The following is an 18,799-nucleotide window of genomic DNA, read 5'->3' on the forward strand; positions in this document are numbered from 1 at the left end:
TTTGCCTTTTATCCTTTCGGGGTCGATTAAATAAGTACCAGTTATGGACTGGGGTCGAAATAATCGACTTAATCTGTTTGACTGTCCTTGTTTGTCCCCTCTGTGTGTAGCCCCTTGTGGGCAGTAAAGAAATAACACATATTCTCTTGTGTGTTTAATGTTTTTTGAAGTCTTCTTATAAAGAAAGACCTGGTTTCTAACGGAGATACAAAGCTCCATCATCAGATTCTAAATAACCAAAACACTATCGCATGCTAAACTTTAAAAAAAAGGTCTTTTATACTCTTCCGCTCAAAGATTGTGTATTTGTAATGTGCGTGTTGACTGGTTCGTTTCTTTTTGTAAAAACCCTAGCTTCTCCAGATTGTCATTTAGGCATTTATTAACAAAACCACTGCATTAATTATTAGTAGTAGGACATGTGTATGGCATGTGAGTACAGATTGATGTATGTATGTCATTGTTCAGTCTTATTTCAAGATTTCTTGCCAATAGAGGAAGAGCCGGTTTCTAACCTAGATTCAAGACTCCTTCATTGGAATTTCAACATCGACAGGGTATTTTTGTTTGTTTGTATGTATGTACTGTCTTTTATTCTTTTAATGGTTTCAGTCTCCGGATTGCGGTCATACTGGAGCACCGCCTTAATTTAATTTTTTTTTTTTAGTTTTGTTGTCGCTTTGATTGAAAGTTGGTCAATTGTCAAGTTTGTAGTTGCTGATCTTCCCTGAATGTATCCTTGAATAGTTGGTTGGTCTGGTAACGTCATTAGGAGTTCATCCAATGCTTTTTTTTTTTTAAAGTTCCAGTAGAGGTCCCTTTTATATTTCTTATCTCTTTGGGTAAGCAGTTGAATACTTGAGGAAGTCTGAATACATATATCGTCCATTTACCCTGCTGGCATGGGTTCGATAGCTTTTGACAAGGCCCTGCGATCCATAGCGCCTGTGCCGAGTTCCATTGTCACCTTCGGCTGGGTGCCCTTCCTCACGCCAATCACATTACAATGATAGCCGGGTGCATTTTGCATGGCACCAACTCTACTGGTACAGTAGAGTGCTTTTGTGTCGCATGTATGTATGTATGTGTGAATACATATATATATATACGTACCTAAGTATGTACGTGTTTATGCATATGGGTATGTATGCATGTATGTATATATGTACATGTACGAACATTCTTATACATACATACGTCTGTATAATGTGTGTAAAAATATTGACATTAATCAACATATTGTTATTGTTAAAGCTGACAGTTCTGCTGATATGAGGGAAATGCGGCTGTTATTTCTGCCTGATCAAGTTCCCACGTACCTGCTCTTTTCTTTGGCTCTCGAACATATGTCAACGTTTGTACAGGTGTACACATACGTGTTTACTTAAAAACGTAGCTTCCACATACGCGCGCGCGCGCACACACACAAATACAGTACTCGCTTTTTAAGTCTCTTAGATAAGAAAGAAAAAAAAAAACGTGCTGAGATCTGAGATCACCACTCTCTGCTTCTGTGTGTGTGTGTAAGATGGACTCTTCCGTCGAAAACGATATATGAGTTGTTCAGCTTTTGTCAAACGACCTGCACAAATGCGCTGCATATTAGCTCGCTCTCCATGAAATAGACGTTGTCTGAACAGGTGCACCGTGTACCACACGCCAGGCGTTCAAATGAGCGCAGAGCGACGTGAGATGAAGTTTTTTTTGCTCAAGTACACAATGCGCCACCCGGTCTAGGAACTGAAGCCTCGACCTTGCGATCGGAAGTGCAACACCCTGACCACTAAGTCCATATGCCCTCATACACACACACACGCACACACATACATACATGTATATGTATATATATATATATATATATATAGTGGGATTCTTTCAGTTTCCATCTACCAAATCCATTCACAATGATCTGGTCAGCTTGACGTTGTAGTAGAAGACACTTGCCCAAGGTGCCATGCAGTGGGACTGAACCCGGAACCATGTGGTTGGGAAGCAAGCTTCTTACCAGACAGTCACTCATGTGAACTTGGAACCATGTGGTTGAGAAACTTTGTACCACACAGCCACACCTGCGAAATACGTACATGTGTATGTACGTTTTCTTCTATTTTTAATGGTTTGAAGTCTTCCTGTTGCGAAGGAGTTGGTTTCTATCAAAGATACAAAGCTTCATTGTTAGGAATGCAGACAACAAACCACAAATTCACGTTTTGAACTTGAGAAAAATCTGGCATATTTTTACTGTCCCATTTGCAGATTCTATACGTAATGTGATATTCACTCTCATCTGAGTACAGAAGCTGGCGGTTTCAAAGCTATTGTCCGTAGACGTAGGAGTGGCTGTGTGGTAAGAAGCTTGCTTACCAACCACATCACTCTGGGTTCAGTCCCACTTCGTGGCACCTTGGGAGGGAGATGTTGTTTTGGGATTGAGGTGTGGGGGAGGGCAAGATGATAGGCCATTGTGACACACACACACACAGACATACACGCGTATATATTCTTTTCTTGTGTAAGTCTTCTATTATAGCCTCGGGTTAACCAAAGCCATATGAGTGTATTTGGTAAACGGAAACTGAAAGAAGCCCATCGTATATATATATATATATATATATTGTGTGTGTGTGTGTGTTTGTCCCCCTCTCCTCCGCCATCGCTTAACAACCGATACTGGTGTGTTTATGTCCCTGTAACTTAGCGGTTCGGCAAAAGATGCAGATAGAATAAGTACTAGGCTTACAAAGAATAAGTACTGGGGTCGATTTCTTCGACTAAACCCCCCCCCCTCTCAGCTGGTGAAAATGAGTAGTACCTGTATTTCAAAGGGCCAGCCTTGTCACTGTGTCATGCTGAATCTCCCTGAGAACTACGTTAAGGTACACGTGTCGGTACTTTTTGGTTATCTCACCCCCATTAAAAAATTGGGTTATCTTCCCCAACTAAAAAAAATTTGTTTAACCCTCAATAAAACAAAAAAAAAAATGAAAAATTAATAAACATGAAAAGTGAGAAGATTAAACATCTTATTGAAGCTGATAATATTTTTAGAACAAATTATACAAAACTGAAAAGATTAATAAACATGAAAACCGAAAAAAATTAAACATCTTACAGAATCTAATAACATTTTTATAATAAATCATGTCGTGCCTCTTGGGTAGGCCAAATGACAACAATATGCTGAAGTATTGAATCAAAATGATTCAACTCTTTTAATCCAATTTTTTGTCGCTACATTAACTCGATTTTTTAGTGGGGAGATGACCCAATTTTTTAATGGGGGTGAGAAAACCAAAAAGTATTCACATGTCTGTGGAGTGCTCACTCAGCCACTTGCACGTTAATTTCGCAAGCAAGCTGTTCTGTCGATTGGATCAACTGGAACCCCTCGTTATCGTAACTGACGGAATGCCAGTTATATTCAATAACAAGAGAACTCTCTGTATTTATGCCGGGGACAGTGGGGTTTTTATTTATTTTGCATGTAGCATTGTATATTATTTTAGCGTGGCTAAGTGGTTAGGGTATCAGCACCATGATCGTAAGATTGTAGTTTCGATTCCTGGACCGGGCGACGCGTTGTGGTCTTGAGCAAAACACTTCATTTCACGTTGCTCCAGTCCACTCAGATGGCAAAAATGAGTAACGCTGCGATGGACTGGCGTCCCGTCCAGCTGGGGGGAACACATACGCCATTGAAACCGGGAAACCGGGCCCATGAGCTTGGCTAGGCTTTAAAAGGGTGCATTTATTTTTTATTTTATATTGTGTCACATACGAAAGTAGTAACTTGAAGGCTTCTTTGAGCAGCTGGTGGCTACGTGTGATATCGTTTGTGATATAATAAACATTTTGGGTTGCATCTTGGGACACCAAGGGCTTCACTGTCGCTTTTGGTGTGTGTGTGTGTGTGCGCGCGCGCATGCGTGTGTTTACATACATACGCTTTCTACAAAGTATTGAGGGATCCTTGTGTTCAATGTTAAATTGTTTTCAAAAAAGAAACATTTATCTGTATGTGACGCAATGGATAATGTATGTGTCTTACTACGGGTCACGAGATATCAGGTTCAAATCCTGGCAAGTTCGTATTCGTTTAGGCGCAGGCGTGGCTATGTGGTAAGAAGATTGCTTCCTAACCACATGGTTCTGGGTTCAGTCCCACTGCGTGACATCTTGGGCAAGTGTCTTCTACTATAGCACCGGGCCGACCAAAGCCTTGTGAGTGGGTTTGGCAGATGGAAACTGAAAGAAGCCTATCGTATATATATATATATATATATATATATATATATATATATATATATATATATATATATATATGTGTGTGTGTGTGTTTATATATTTATGTGTGTGTGTGTCTGTGTTTGTTCCCCTCCCCTACAATCACCACTTCATAACCGGTGCTGGTGTGTTTATGTCCCTGTAACCTTGTAGTTCGGCAAAAGAGACCAATAGAATGAGTACTGAGGCTTACAAAGAATAAGTCCTGAAGTCGATTTTTGCGACTAAAACCCTTTAGCGCAATGCTCCAGCATGGTCGCAGTGAAATGACTGAAACAAGTAAAACAAGAAAAGGATATTTGCGCGCGCGCGCGCGTGTCACAATGACCTATCATGTTGCCCCCCCCCCCCCCGTCCTTCCCAAAGCAACAGCTTCTCCCAAAATACTGCCCCCTGAACAGGGGGAGGATGTTTAAAAAGGGAAGAGGGTACAGTCATCGCTGGAGTTATCTTAGGACTTAGATGATGATGTGTTGACATGTATAAAAAAAATAACAACAGCAGTAATAATAATAATAAAAATAATAATTTTTAATTTGCCACCAGGGCGAAGGATGAGGGGGGGGCAATATAAAGGCATAACATTTTTGGGATTTACATAAACTGGAGTAATATGTGTGAAGAAATTACACAACAGTATACAATATAAACAGAAATACATTAGAATACAGCAGTAAAAAGGATACACACACACACACACACATATATATGTATGTATATATCATCATCATCATCATCGTTTAACGTCCGCTTTCCATGCTAGCATGGGTTGTATATATATATATATATATGAGAAATTGACATGAACATATATATATACACACATACATTATATATATATATATATATTATATATATATATATATATATATATATATGTGTGTGTGTGTGTATACATACATATATATATATGTATATGTGTGTATACATATATATATATATATATATATATATATATACTCACACACAGATTGGTAGATAGATATGTATATGTATTGTGTATTTATACATATGTACATAGATATACACACCATCATACATACTTTTACATAATGAATGAAAGAGACAATGAGGCCCTTAAAAATCCCTGCCACCCAAAATGTCTCTGATTACATTACATTTCTGCGGAAGACATTACCCAAGTGCTCAGCTGCTACCCAAAAATGTCGTCGGGGTACTAACTACCTCCCATTGCAGTTATGATGTTGTTAAAATATGCGTTGCCATCCATAGGAAAGCGATTACCCTCAGTTTAAATATAGACAAAGTTTTGTGCTGTGAAATACATTCGCATGTATATCATTTCTACTGTAGACACAAGGCCTGGTGGCGGGGACTAGTCAGTTATAGGTTATAGATGAAATGCCACTAAGCATTTTAACCAGCAAGCTCACCACCTTAATAATAATAATAATAATAATAATAATGGTTTTAAATTTTGATACACAGGCAGGAGTGGCTGTGTGGTAAGTAGCTTGCTCACCAACCACATGGTTCCGGGTTCAGTCCCACTGCGTGGTACCTTGGGCAAGTGTCTTCTATTATAACCTCGGGCCGACCAAAGCCTTGTGAGTGGATTTGGTAGACGGAAACTGAAAGAAGCCCGTCGTATATATGTATATATATTTATGTATGTGTGTGTGTGTGTCTGTGTTTGTCCCCCCCCCCCCACCATCGCTTGACAACCGATGCTGGTGTGTTTAGGTCCCCGTAACTTAGCGGTTCGGCAAAAGAGACTGATAGAATAAGTACTAGGCTTCCAAAGAATAAGTCCTGGGGTCGATTTGCTCGACTAAAGGCGGTGCTCCAGCATGGCCGCAGTCAAAAGACTGGTACAAGTAAAAGGGAGAGGCAGCCATTTTGTGGGAGGGGATGAGTCGATTACATCAAACCCAGTGTTTCACTGGTACTTGATTTATCAACCCCGAAAGGATGAAAGGCAAGGTCGGCCTCAGCAGAATTTGAACTCAGAATGTAAAGACAGGGGAAATGCTGTTAAGTATTTTACCCAGTGTGCTAACGATTCTACCTGCTTGCCACCTTTATTCCAGTTTGCCAATCTTTTCTACTATAGGCACAAGACATGGATTTTGCAAATTATTGGGTGACCCTCCTAGTGCTGGTGCCACACAAAATGGTGTGTTTTATGTGTCACCTGCATAGGGGCCAGTCTATCGGCACTGATGTGCGGGTGACGCATAAAGTGCACCATTTTGAGCGTGGTCGTTGCCAGTACCGCCTGACTGGCCTTTGTAGGATTTTCGAGTGAGATCGTTGCCAGTACCCCTGGACTGGCTCTTTGTGCGGGTGGCACATGAAATACACCAGTTTGAGCGTGGCCGTTGCCAGTACCGCCTGACTGGCCTTTGTAGGATTTTTGAGTGAGATCGTTGCCAGTGCCCCTGGACTGGCTCTTGTGCGGGTGGCACATGAAATACACCAGTTTGAGCGTGGCCGTTGCCAGTACCGCCTGACTGGCCTTCGTAGGATTTTCGAGTGAGATCGTTGCCAGTGCCCCTGGACTGGCTCTTGTGCGGGTGGCACATGAAATACACCAGTTTGAGCGTGGCCATTGCCAGTGCCGCCTGACTGGCCTTCGTGCGGGTGGCACGTAAAAGCACCCACTACACTCTCTGAGTGGTTGGCGTTAGGAAGGGCATCCAGCTGTAGAAACTCTGCCAAATCAGATTGGAGCCTGGTGTTGCCATCCGGTTTCACCAGCCCTCAGTCAAATCGTCCAACCCATGCTAGCATGGAAAGCTGACGTTAAACGACGATGATGATGATGATGTGCATGTATATATTTGTGTGTCTGTGTTTGTCCCCCACCATCTCTTGACAACCGATGTTGGTGTGCTTATGTCCCGCTGTAACTTATCGGTTCAGCAAAAAAGAGACCAATAGAATAGGTACTAGGCTTACAAAGAATAAGTCCTGGGGTCAATTTCTTCAACTAAAAAATCCCTTGAAGGTGGTGCTCCACCACGGCCACACTCAGATGACTGAAACAAGTCAAAGAATAAAAGAATATATATCAACATTGGGCTTGGCTGGTTGAAACCCCTGGATATCAAAACCTAGGGTCCCTCAAGCTAAAATATATGAGACTTTTGATCTTGTTAAATTCCTTTCAGTCACTTCTCAAATTTTAAAAATGTACTTTTGAATGATGAAAATCACATTGGTTTTTTTTTTTTTTTTCTTTTTCTATTCTTTTCAGCTAGAAATGAATATTAAAGAAGTTAAAAGCAATTATAATTATGTAATTTTAGCCAATTTCAAGCAAATGGATGGTTACGTTAGACTGAAATTACGTAATTTCAAATGCTTGTGACTTGTTGCGCATTAATTAATTTCTAGCCCAAAATAAATGTGATTTTCTTCATCAGCATGCAAAAGTACGGTAGAAGTACATTCTTTTTAAAAATAATCTGGTGAAAATTTAAATATACATCAATCAAGCAGTTGGAGGGAATTTAACAAGAACCAATGATTTTGTTGCTATGCAGTTCACTTGGGAGAGTCTTCATGTATAGAATAAGCCTTAAGTCTCCAGAGCAGTGTTTCCCAACCTATTTGATCCCAGGACTCAGTATAACTTTACAGCAAACGTATGGCCCCAACCAGTGGTTGTTAAAAAGTATAGGTGTAACATGTTTGCTGTGGAAATATGATATTCACAATTCCGTGTCCTACTTAAAATAAAAAAAATTGGATCACATGCCTCACCACAGTTTTCCCAGGCCCCACTGGTGGGGTATGTGTCCCATATTGGGAATCACTGCTCTAGAGATCTGATACAGAATATTTCTGGACACCTCCTAATGCTCCTGTAAAAAGTTGATAGTTGCAATAGAGACATTAGTCTCTCTCTATCACCTTTCAACAAAATTATATATTAAGGAAACAGTAGAACAATTACTCTCTTTACTCTTTTACTTGTTTCAGTCATTTGACTGTGGCCATGCTGGAGCACTGCCTTTAGTCGAGCAAATCGACCCCAGGACTTATTCGTTGGAAGCCTAGTACTTATTCTATCGGTCTCTTTTTGCCGAACCGCTAAGTTATGGGGACGTAAACACACCAGCATCGGTTGTCAAGCGATGGTGAGGGGGGGGGACAAACACAGACACACAAACATATGCACACATACATATACATATATATATACATTTATACGACAGGCTTCTTTCAGTTTCCGTCTGCCAAATCCACTCACAAGGCTTTGGTCGGCCCGAGGCTATAGTAGAAGACACTTGCCCAAGGTGCCAAGCAGTGGGACTGAACCCGGGACCATGTGGTTGGTAAGCTAGCTACTTACCACACAGCCACTCGCTCGCCTATAACATAATAAAACAACATAATTAACAACATAATAAAATAAGTTTTAGTTTTGGTGATGCTTGGCTTTACAAATCCTGTGTCATTCAGCCTGGCAGCCGCTGGTTAACTTGTGGTCAGCATTGGAAGGTTAAAAGCTTCATTGGGGCATCTGAAAGGACCAAGTTGTTTTCACGTCGAAGGTATCATGCTGAAGAGTCTTAGAAAGTGAAAGAAGTGCTTTAAGTACTGGTTTTACTACGCATGCGCACTCGAAGGGCTTCCGGGAAGGCAAGTCCCTTGCGCATGCGTAGATTGTACTTCCTTAATGGCGGCCATAATTTCGCGCCACTACACCCCCTTCCCTCTCAAAAGATCTTTGTCTTGCAAATTATTGGGTGACCCTGCTAGTGCTGGTGCCACATAAAAAGCATCCAGTCTACTCTGCAATCTACTCATCGTCACCAGTACCATCATTTAATGTCCACTTGCCATGCTGCCATGGGTTAAACGGTTTGACTGGAGCTGATAAGCTGGAGAGCTGCATCAGGATCCAATGTGATTTAGCATGGTTTCTGTGGCAGGATGCCCTTCCTAATGCCAACCACTCCAGGAATGTAATGGGTGCTTTTACGTGCCACCATGACACTAGCCACAACCAAAACTACAATTCACAGGTGCCATTTATATGGTGTAAAATAGTTATTTGTGGTGAAAATAAAAGGAAAACGATTTATGAAGAGATGCAGGTGTGGTTTGGTGGTTAAAGAAGTTCACTTCTCAACCATGTGGTTTCATGTTCAATCCTGCCACACAGCACTTTGGACAAGTGTCTGCTATTACAGCTGAGGGTTGACCAATGCCTTGTAAGTTTACTTGGTAAACTCAGACTGTCCAAATGCATGTTTAATACACACACACACACACATAGCACTCATATACAACGCACACATACATACGCACATACATTACATACACATTCATATACTATTATGTATGCGTGAAGGCGCACAAACATATATGCAATAATGCATAAATGCACACACATACAGACACAGATATACATGTATATTAAGCATGTATGTATATATTAAGCATGCATATATAAGAACACATACAAGTATACATACATACATACATATGCAAACATACATACACACCTACCTACATACATACATACATACATGCACGTATGCTTACATACATACATACATACATATACACGTATACATACATACATATGAATGTACATCTAGCAGGGTGCAGCATCCTGTTGTATTACACACAGACACACACACACACACACATATACATGCACACGCATAATATTCACCCACTACTTTTTCCATGTGATTGGGTGTATCAAATTTGCTTTCCTTAATTTATTTCGATTTCAGATAATTAAATTAAATATATTGATTGTTCTCATCGACCTGATTGATCAATTTTTTTTTTCCTGACTAATAACCTGGGACCTATATTTCATTGGTCTTGATCGGATTTTTTTTTTTTTTTTTTTTGAGAGCTGTATTGATCCCAAGCCAAAGGAGAGCTCAATGTGGTGGGCGTGGATCGACCTGGTTGAAATATCAGCCAAATCTCCCTCAAATCACAGCCTGCTGTCTAACGCATGTGTGTATGTATTTTCGAATCAACAAAGCTAGTTCTACATGGTAGAAATAGCAGCCAACTCTCCTTCAAATTATACCCTAACATATGTATGTTTATATATATATGTATGAGCCAATTGAACCTCTCTATATGGTAGCTACAACTGTTAGAAATACCAGCCAACTCTCCCTCAAATCACATCCTACTGTCATATGTATGTATGAGCCAATGGGTGAGGCCTTTGTATGGTCGCTAGAGCTGGTAGATATACCAACCAAATCTCCCTCAAATCAACATCGTATTGTCATATGTATATATGAGCCAATGCGAAAGATCTCTGTATGGTCGCTAGAGCTGGTAAAAATAGCAGCCAAATTTCCCTCAAATCACATCCTACTGTCATAGATATGTATGGGCAAATGAGGGAGACCTATCTATGATCACAAGACCTGGTAGAAATACCAGCTGAATCTGCTTCAAATCCTACATTACTGTCTTATGTATATGAGTACCTAAATGAGTACCTGCTAGATGGGTCTTAGGACAGCCTCTTTTCACGTTCAGCTGTTACATTCTTGATGTTCTACAAGACCAAGAGTGGGAGGACTGAGAAGGTCTTATGACTGCTTAGATACCTAAAACACCTGACAAAATAAGAGTACCTGTCACCAGGCTGTACTTGCTTGTGAATGAGTACCCGCTGAGTGGGTCTTACAACAGCCTTCAACCCTCCTCATTCAGCTGTCCTGGATGTGTCATAGGTTTCAGCTTGGGAGGTACTGAGAGATTGTCTGTGTTCACTCTTGATCACAAAGGCACCGAAAACTCCTAACAAAATAAGAGTACCTGTCACCAGGTTGTACTCGCTTGTGAACGAGTACCAGCCAGGGGTGGGGATCTTCTGAGTCAACCGTTACATATTCAGTGTTCTGCTGGATCAGCTATGGGAGGCTCCGATTGGATACCCTTGTCTACTTGTGACTACAAATAGTATTGAAAACAATTTCTCTTTTACTCTTTTACTTGTTTCAGTCATTTGACTGTGGCCATGCTGGAGCACCGCCTTTAGTCGAACAAATCGACCCCAGGACTTATTCTTTGTAAGCCTTGTACTTATTCTATCGGTCCCTTTTGCCGAACCGCTAAGTTACGGGGACGTAAACACACCACCATCGGTTGTCAAGCGATGGTGGGGGGACAAACACAGACACACAAACATACATACATATATATATATATATATACATATGTACGACAGGCTTCTTTCAGTTTCCGTCTACCGAATCCACTCACAAGGCTTTGGTCGGCCCAAGGCTATAGTAGAAGACACTTGCCCAAGGTACCACGCAGTGGGACTGAACCCAGAACCATGTGGTTGGTAAGCAAGCTACTTACCACACAGCCACTACCGTGGTGCATTTTTTACTGTTGATCATTGGCCGGCTCAATCAGAGGTTGATAAAATACTGGCCGGGTGGGACTGGTTGAGAAGCCCTGCTTTATACCAAAACCACCACCACCTTCACAACCACTAACATCAGCACCATCATATCATACCTCCTCGCCTCTCTTCCCCACCACCACCACTGCTATATCATACCAATAGCACCGTCGTATAGCTACCCGCACTACCATTCTTTTTCTATTCTAGGCACAAGGACCGAAATTTTGGGGGGAGGGGGATCCAGTCGATTAGATCGACCCTAGTATGCAACTGGTACTTAATTTATCGACCCCGAAAGGATGAAAAGCAAAGTCGACCTCGGCGGAATTTGAACCCGGAACGTAACGGCAAACGAAATACCACTAAGCATTTCGCTCGGCGTGCTAACGATTGTCAGTTCGCCGCCTTACCCGTCACTACCATTCCGTTACAGTGGAGGCGCAATGGCCTAGTGGTTAAGGCAGCAGACTCGCGGTCATAGGATCGCGGTTTCGATTCCCAGACCGGGCGTTGTGAGTGTTTATTGAGCGAAAACACCTAAAGCTCCACGAGGCTCCGGCAGAGGGTGGGTGGCGAACCCTGCTGTACTCTTCCACCACAACTTTCTCTCACTTTTTCCTCCTGTTTCTGTTGTGCCAGTAATTCAAAGGAGTCAGCCTTGTCACACTGTGTCATGCGGAATATCCCCGAGAACTACGTTAAGGGTACACGTGTCTGTGGAGTGCTCAGCCACTTGCACGTTAATTTCACGGGCAGGCTGTTCCGTTGATCGGATCAACTGGAACCCTCGACGTCGTAAGCGACGGAGTGCCAACCACCATTCCGTTACAGTGCCAACTAGAATCACCATCGCCACCACCACAATTACCATCCACCATCACCACCGCAAATCACCATCGCCATCACCGCCACAACATACCAACACACCACCACCACCACTAATTATTAACAAGAACAAAAACAGTTACGACCGACCAACCACGCGCACACACATTTTGAAACCTGAGTTTTATAATCGCAGATTAACGTCGGGATTTACACGATTAAAGACAAACATTGGGAGAAGAGCAAAAGAGCAACAGTTATCATCAGTTCTGCCAAGGAGGAACGGTGAAAGTTTAACACCTGTAATTAACGAGCTCCAGTTGATTAACATGCGTGCTAATGAGGTGGAGGGGTGAGAGAAAGAGAAAGCGAGAGACTGACTGAGAAGAGTACGTGTGCAGGAGAAATGTGTATATGTGTGTGTGTTTATATATATATATATAAACACACACACATATACATATATACATACATGTCTCTGTTTTTATGCTTCTAAGTATATATATGTACATGTATATATCAATGCTCATATGTATGTATGTGTGAGTGTATGTATTAAATATATATATATATATATACACACACATATCAACTGCATTAGACGTTGTTAGACTGTAATAATAATTACATTTCAGTTTACTAATTTAACACACACATACACACATGTGCGCGCGCACACACACAAACACAATGAAAAATAAAACAACTGAATTTAACGCAATTCCGACTGCCCTAATTATTAACGATCAATTTGTTTGCGTTTCACTTTTAAAGTAGAGGTCATCCCCTTCTCTGGCTCATACGTACGTAGAGAAACATGAGACAGCAGGGTGTGATTTGAGAGAGATTCGACTGCCGTTTCTACCAAATCTAACTAGCATGTAGCTGTGTGGTAAGAAGCTTGCTTCCCAACCACATATTGCTTCGTGCCAACCACTCACTTTGTGAGTGGATTTGGTAGTCGGAAACTTTGGGACAAACTGGCCAAAAGTTGGAATTCAAATTGGGACGGGAACGATGCAGTGATTGCATCACAGAGTTAATTCTCATCCATTCTGATCAAACACCACCGAGGCATAATAGTCATTATAGATGTACTTTAAGCATGCTGTTCAGCTCTCTTTAGTTTTGGGCCGCAGACCAATTAGCCCTCGCCAAGAGCTAGATCAAACGTCTGCACGGAGTTCGGCTTTTAGCTTGAGATGTATAAAAAGGCTTCAAGTAGAGTCGCGGTGTCTTTGAGCAAAAACAAATGTCGCATGTTGCTTCGAAGCGCTCACTCCGCGAGCGGGACTCCAGTTTACAGTGGCAGCAAGAAACACGACAGGAAGTGAAGTGCAGTACGTGCAGGACGATTTCTTCTCTCCTCTCAAGAGATGGGTTTGACAACCATTTAAAGTAACAAGAGCCAGGCAGAAATCGACACGTGCACCGCGGTACGTTTGCACTGAAATGAGAAGTAGGTGTCACGCATCTACGAACATAGTTGTGGGACGAAAAATTGGGTTGAAAATCCACCTACGTACACATACGATCGTACGAAGCCATTGAAGAAATAACTCTTTTCTGAGAAGCTGCAATCATCTGTTATATATATATATATATATATATATATATATATATATATATATATATATATATATATATATAGTGCTCTCACATGGCTAAGAGTTGTTTTGACTCTTATTTCTAGCAATGCTGGTGCTTCTTAGCACCCTCCGTCACTTAAGTCAGGGGTTTTCAAACTGTGGTCCGCGGACCACAAGGGGTCCGCAAGGACAAGAAAGGGGGTCCGTGGGCAGCAAATACTTTTTATGGGCAATTTGATTTTATATATGTTTTTTTTAAATCGAAATCTTTTAATTGACAATAAACCTATTTGTTAAATACTGTTAAATCAATAAATGTAAAAATATATGTTATTTTAAGCAAATATTTATGTATAAATTTCATAAGCGTGGTCCCTAAGGTAAAACCTAAAATATAAAGGGGTCGGGTCCGCAAGTCAAAAAGTTTGAAAACCCCTGACTTAAGTGACGGCTGAACTTGTTGCCTATCGGTTCTAAATGGCGAATCGCCACCTTAATTATTTATAATTAATTCTCACTTTACCATATTCATAATTAGTCGATATTTCCTATGGTTTTCTATATAAGTCTGACACGGTGACTCAGGTTCATTAACCCTCGGTGACGGACTAATGACTCACTGATAAAGATTAATCAAATCTGAAATCAGCACTGATATGACTCCATCTCGCTTGTCAGCTGTTAGAAAAGTGCTCTCACGTGGCTAAAAGTTGTTTTGACTCTTATTTTTAGCAATGATGGTTCTTGCTAGTACCCTCCATCACTTTAGCGACAATTGTACTTGTTACCTATATATATATACAGGGTTATTCAAAAAGAATGAACCGATTTCATTACGCGATATTTTAATAAGGAAAAGCAATAGAAAACTCCAGCTAAGTCACAAGTGTTTACTCACAATCAACTTTTATTTCCTGTCTTACAAGTGTTCAAAGTGGCCACCACCTGAAGCATGGGCAACATCACATCAATGCGATAAGAGAATTCCTCCCAGACGTTCTTTGTGCTTGGCATGCGAGATCCCCAGACCTCACCGTGTGTGATTTTTTTCTTGTGGGGATATGTAAAAGATCGCCTCTATGTTCTACCGCCACCCACTAACCTCGATGACCTTAGACATCGAATTACAACAGCGATCAACTCAGTGGATCGTGATATGCTGGTATGCGCCTGGGAGGAGTTCTCTTATCACAGCGGTGTTGCACGTGCTGCAGGTGGTGGCCACATTGAACACTTGTAAGACAGGAAATAAAAGTTGATTGTGAGTAAACACTTGTGACTTAGCTGGAGTTTTCTATTGCTTTTCCTTATTAAAATATTGCGTAATGAAATCGGTTCATTCTTTTTGAATAGCCCTGTATATATAGGTAGATAGATATGTATATATACTATTGTGTTTAGGAACTGCCATGCTCTTTTAGTGCCTTCTTAACACATTCACCGGTTCTATTTCCATTCATTTACTTATTAATTTTTTCTAAAATTCGTTGCGTTTTGCAACCTCTTCAGTAGTCCTTTATATTCTTCACTCTTTTTACTCTTTTACTTGTTTCAGTCATTTGACTGCGGCCATGCTGGGGCACCGCCTTTAATCGAGCATATCGACCCCGGGACTTATTCTTTGTAAGCCTAGTACTTATTCTATCGGTCTTTTTTGCCGAACCGCTAAGTGACGGGAACGTAAACACACCAGCATCGGTTATCAAGCAATGCTAGGGGGACAAACACACACACACACACACACACACACACACACATATATATATATATATATATATATATATATATATATACGACGGGCTTCTTTCAGTTTCCGTCTACCAAATCCACTCACGAGGCTTTGGTCGGCCCGAGGCTATAGTAGAAGAAACTTGTCCAAGATGCCACGCAGTGGGACTGAACCCGGAACCATGTGGTTGGTAAGCAAGCTACTTACTACACAACCACTCCTACGCCTATATAAGTTTATATATATATATATATATATATATATATATATATATATATATATATATATATATATATATATATATATATATATATATACACTAGCTACGGCAGTACATATTCTAAAGTTGGAACGATGCTGAGAAGATTGGCATGGACCCTGTGCAAGGATGACATGCAAATTCGTGAAGCGTTCCGTATTTCTCAAAGCGGTGCTCCAGCATGGCCGCGATCAAATGACTGAAACGAGTAAAAGAATATGTGTGTGTGTGTGTGTGTGAGAGAGAGAGAAAGAGAGAAGTAAGCATAATAGGCATTTAAAATTTCAGACAGCTGTTTCGATAGAATTTTGTTTATTTAATACAGTCATAAAAGAGTGCATTATAATATATAAATCCACCGTCATCAGATAAAATTTTAAACAGGTCAGGTTTCAAACATCGACCTGGACATAGCCAACATTAACTGGATAGCGAATTGATGTTCCTTGGTTCTTCTTATAAACCCATATAATAAAATCGTATGCATGGCTGTGTGGTAAGAAGCTTGCTTCCCAACTACACGGTTCCGGGTTCAGTCCCACTGCTTGGCATCTTGCGAAAGTGCCTTCTTCTGTAGCCTCGGTCCGGCCAAAGCCTTGTGAGTGGATTTGGTAGGCGGAAATTGAAAGACCGTCGTATATATGACTATGTGATGTGATGTGTGTGTGTGTGTGTCTTTGTGTCTGTGTTTGTCCCCTACTACCACTTGTCCTCGTAACTTAGCGGTTCGGTATGAGAGACCGATAGAATAAGTACCAGGTTTGAAAAATTAGTACTGGAGTCAAATCATTCGTCTAAAAATTCAAGGCAGTGCCCCAGCATGGCCGCAGTTTTATGACGGAAACAAGTAAGGGATAAAAGATTGATAGGTAGATATGTTTCTGTGAAATGTTATCTTTTGTTGGTCCGTACTCTGTGCCCTATCGTAAATATGTTTGGTGAGTGATGATAGCTTATCTTAAAAATTCTAATGATTCACGTTACGTAATTGAAACAGCCGCGTTGTACGCACACGCGCGCGTGCAGAGTGAGAGGGAGAGAGAGAGAGGGAGAGAATGTGCATATGTGTCACGTACGAGGGTGGTGCTGAAAAGTTCCTAGCTGTGAGTAAAAGAAAATACAGGAGGATCAGTTAATTATGATTTTAATCAACATATTCCCCCCTCAGATTCACACTTGTTGCAGCGGTCCTTCGGTTTTTCTAAGCCCTGTAAAAGAACTCGAAAGGTTGGGCCTCTCCAGCCAAGCTTTTCTCGATACCCTTAAAGCCAGGAACTTTTGAGGGAAAGCCCTTTACAGCACCCACTCCTCTCGTCTTCGACACCATCGCACCACATTACATGACCGTCACCACCACCACCACCACCAACACTACTACACATTAACGTTACCTTATGCGAACTACCGCCAACGCCACCATAGTAATACCACCACCACCATCAGCATCAACAATAGCATCATTACCATCACCGACCAGGCTATTTTATTCCCACCGCCATTGGAATACCACCATCACCATCACATAACTACAACCATCATCACCATCACCACCACCACCACCATACCCTCACCGATGTCTTGCAGCCAGAATGCCACCACCGTCTCCACCAACACCACCATTACGTCACCACACCGCCACCACATTCTCCAACGACATCTCCATAAAATCACAACATCGCTAACCACCACCACTGTCATTCCACCCCTAATCCACTGACTTCATACCCTCCACCGACATCGTCATACGACCACTCCATCACCACCGCCACCACATCTGCCTAAATCATACCACCTCCATCGTCACCACTATCACACTATGACATCACCACCACTGCCTTACCACCCGACACTCATGAACATCGCCATATAAACTGCCCCCATCACCTCCACCGCCAAATGAAATAACGATAGATATGGCACGCATTATCTCAGGTGACGAAGTAGATTTTACTGGTCAGCAGGCATGTCTGTGTGGTTAAGGCGGTCGTTTCGCAAACCGTGCGGTTTGCGGTTCGATTCCTACGCACCATTTTACAGGCAGATGTTTGTTTCTAATTTGTGCTGGCTTCCAAAGACCAATACTTTGGCAGTGGAATCTAGTGGACAGAAACTGAGCGGAAGCTCATTGTGTGTGTGTGTGCATTTTACACGCACACACACACACACACACACACACACACACACACACACACACAGGTATGTATACTTGCACGCATGCGTGTGTAGGTATATAATTATATTCACATGTATATATAGATATACGTGTACAAAGACAAACACACATACATATGTATATATATATATATATGTGTGTGTGTGTGTGTCTGTTAATGAATGACAAAAGAACAGGAGTTAACTAATTACTTTCCTTAGCTTGCAGCTGTTTCTGCCTCAAGAAGCAGAGCACTCGGTGTTACGTTATTGCGCAACATCTCATAGCTACCTCGGAACCATGGGAGTGTGCGTGTTTGTATGTCTGTTTAAATGTGTATGTTCGCACACGTGTATGTGTGTGTGTTCGCATAGCATATCCGCAGACGATGACAAAATTGTTTATTGCTCTAATCAATAATATTTCAACTTTCGTGACATATGAAACTATTAGTAGCACATAAAGACATGTATTGTGTCCTTTAAATAAATAATATTCATCACTCACCAGATGGAGTACCTTTTTTGTTGACCTTTCTATCACAGATGAGTACATTATATATAGAAATATATATATATAAACAAAT

At 41.3% G+C, this 18,799-nt stretch overlaps 1 protein-coding gene and 1 non-coding gene across 3 annotated transcripts in view; both read left to right on the forward strand.

Annotated features, from left to right (window-relative positions):
* LOC106875786 (uncharacterized) overlaps positions 1 to 18,799 on the forward strand; it is a 165,713-nt gene that overhangs the window by 5,853 nt on the left and 141,061 nt on the right. The gene's annotated exons all lie outside the window — the stretch shown is intronic.
* Positions 16,119 to 16,225, forward strand: LOC149130737 (U6 spliceosomal RNA). The gene has a single exon (XR_016238899.1). It is a non-coding gene; the product is annotated as a U6 spliceosomal RNA (small nuclear RNA).

Source organism: Octopus bimaculoides, chromosome 28 (genome assembly GCF_046866305.1).
Source record: "Octopus bimaculoides isolate indiv1 chromosome 28, ASM4686630v1, whole genome shotgun sequence".
In the NCBI taxonomy this organism is placed as follows: Eukaryota; Metazoa; Mollusca; class Cephalopoda; order Octopoda; family Octopodidae; genus Octopus; species Octopus bimaculoides.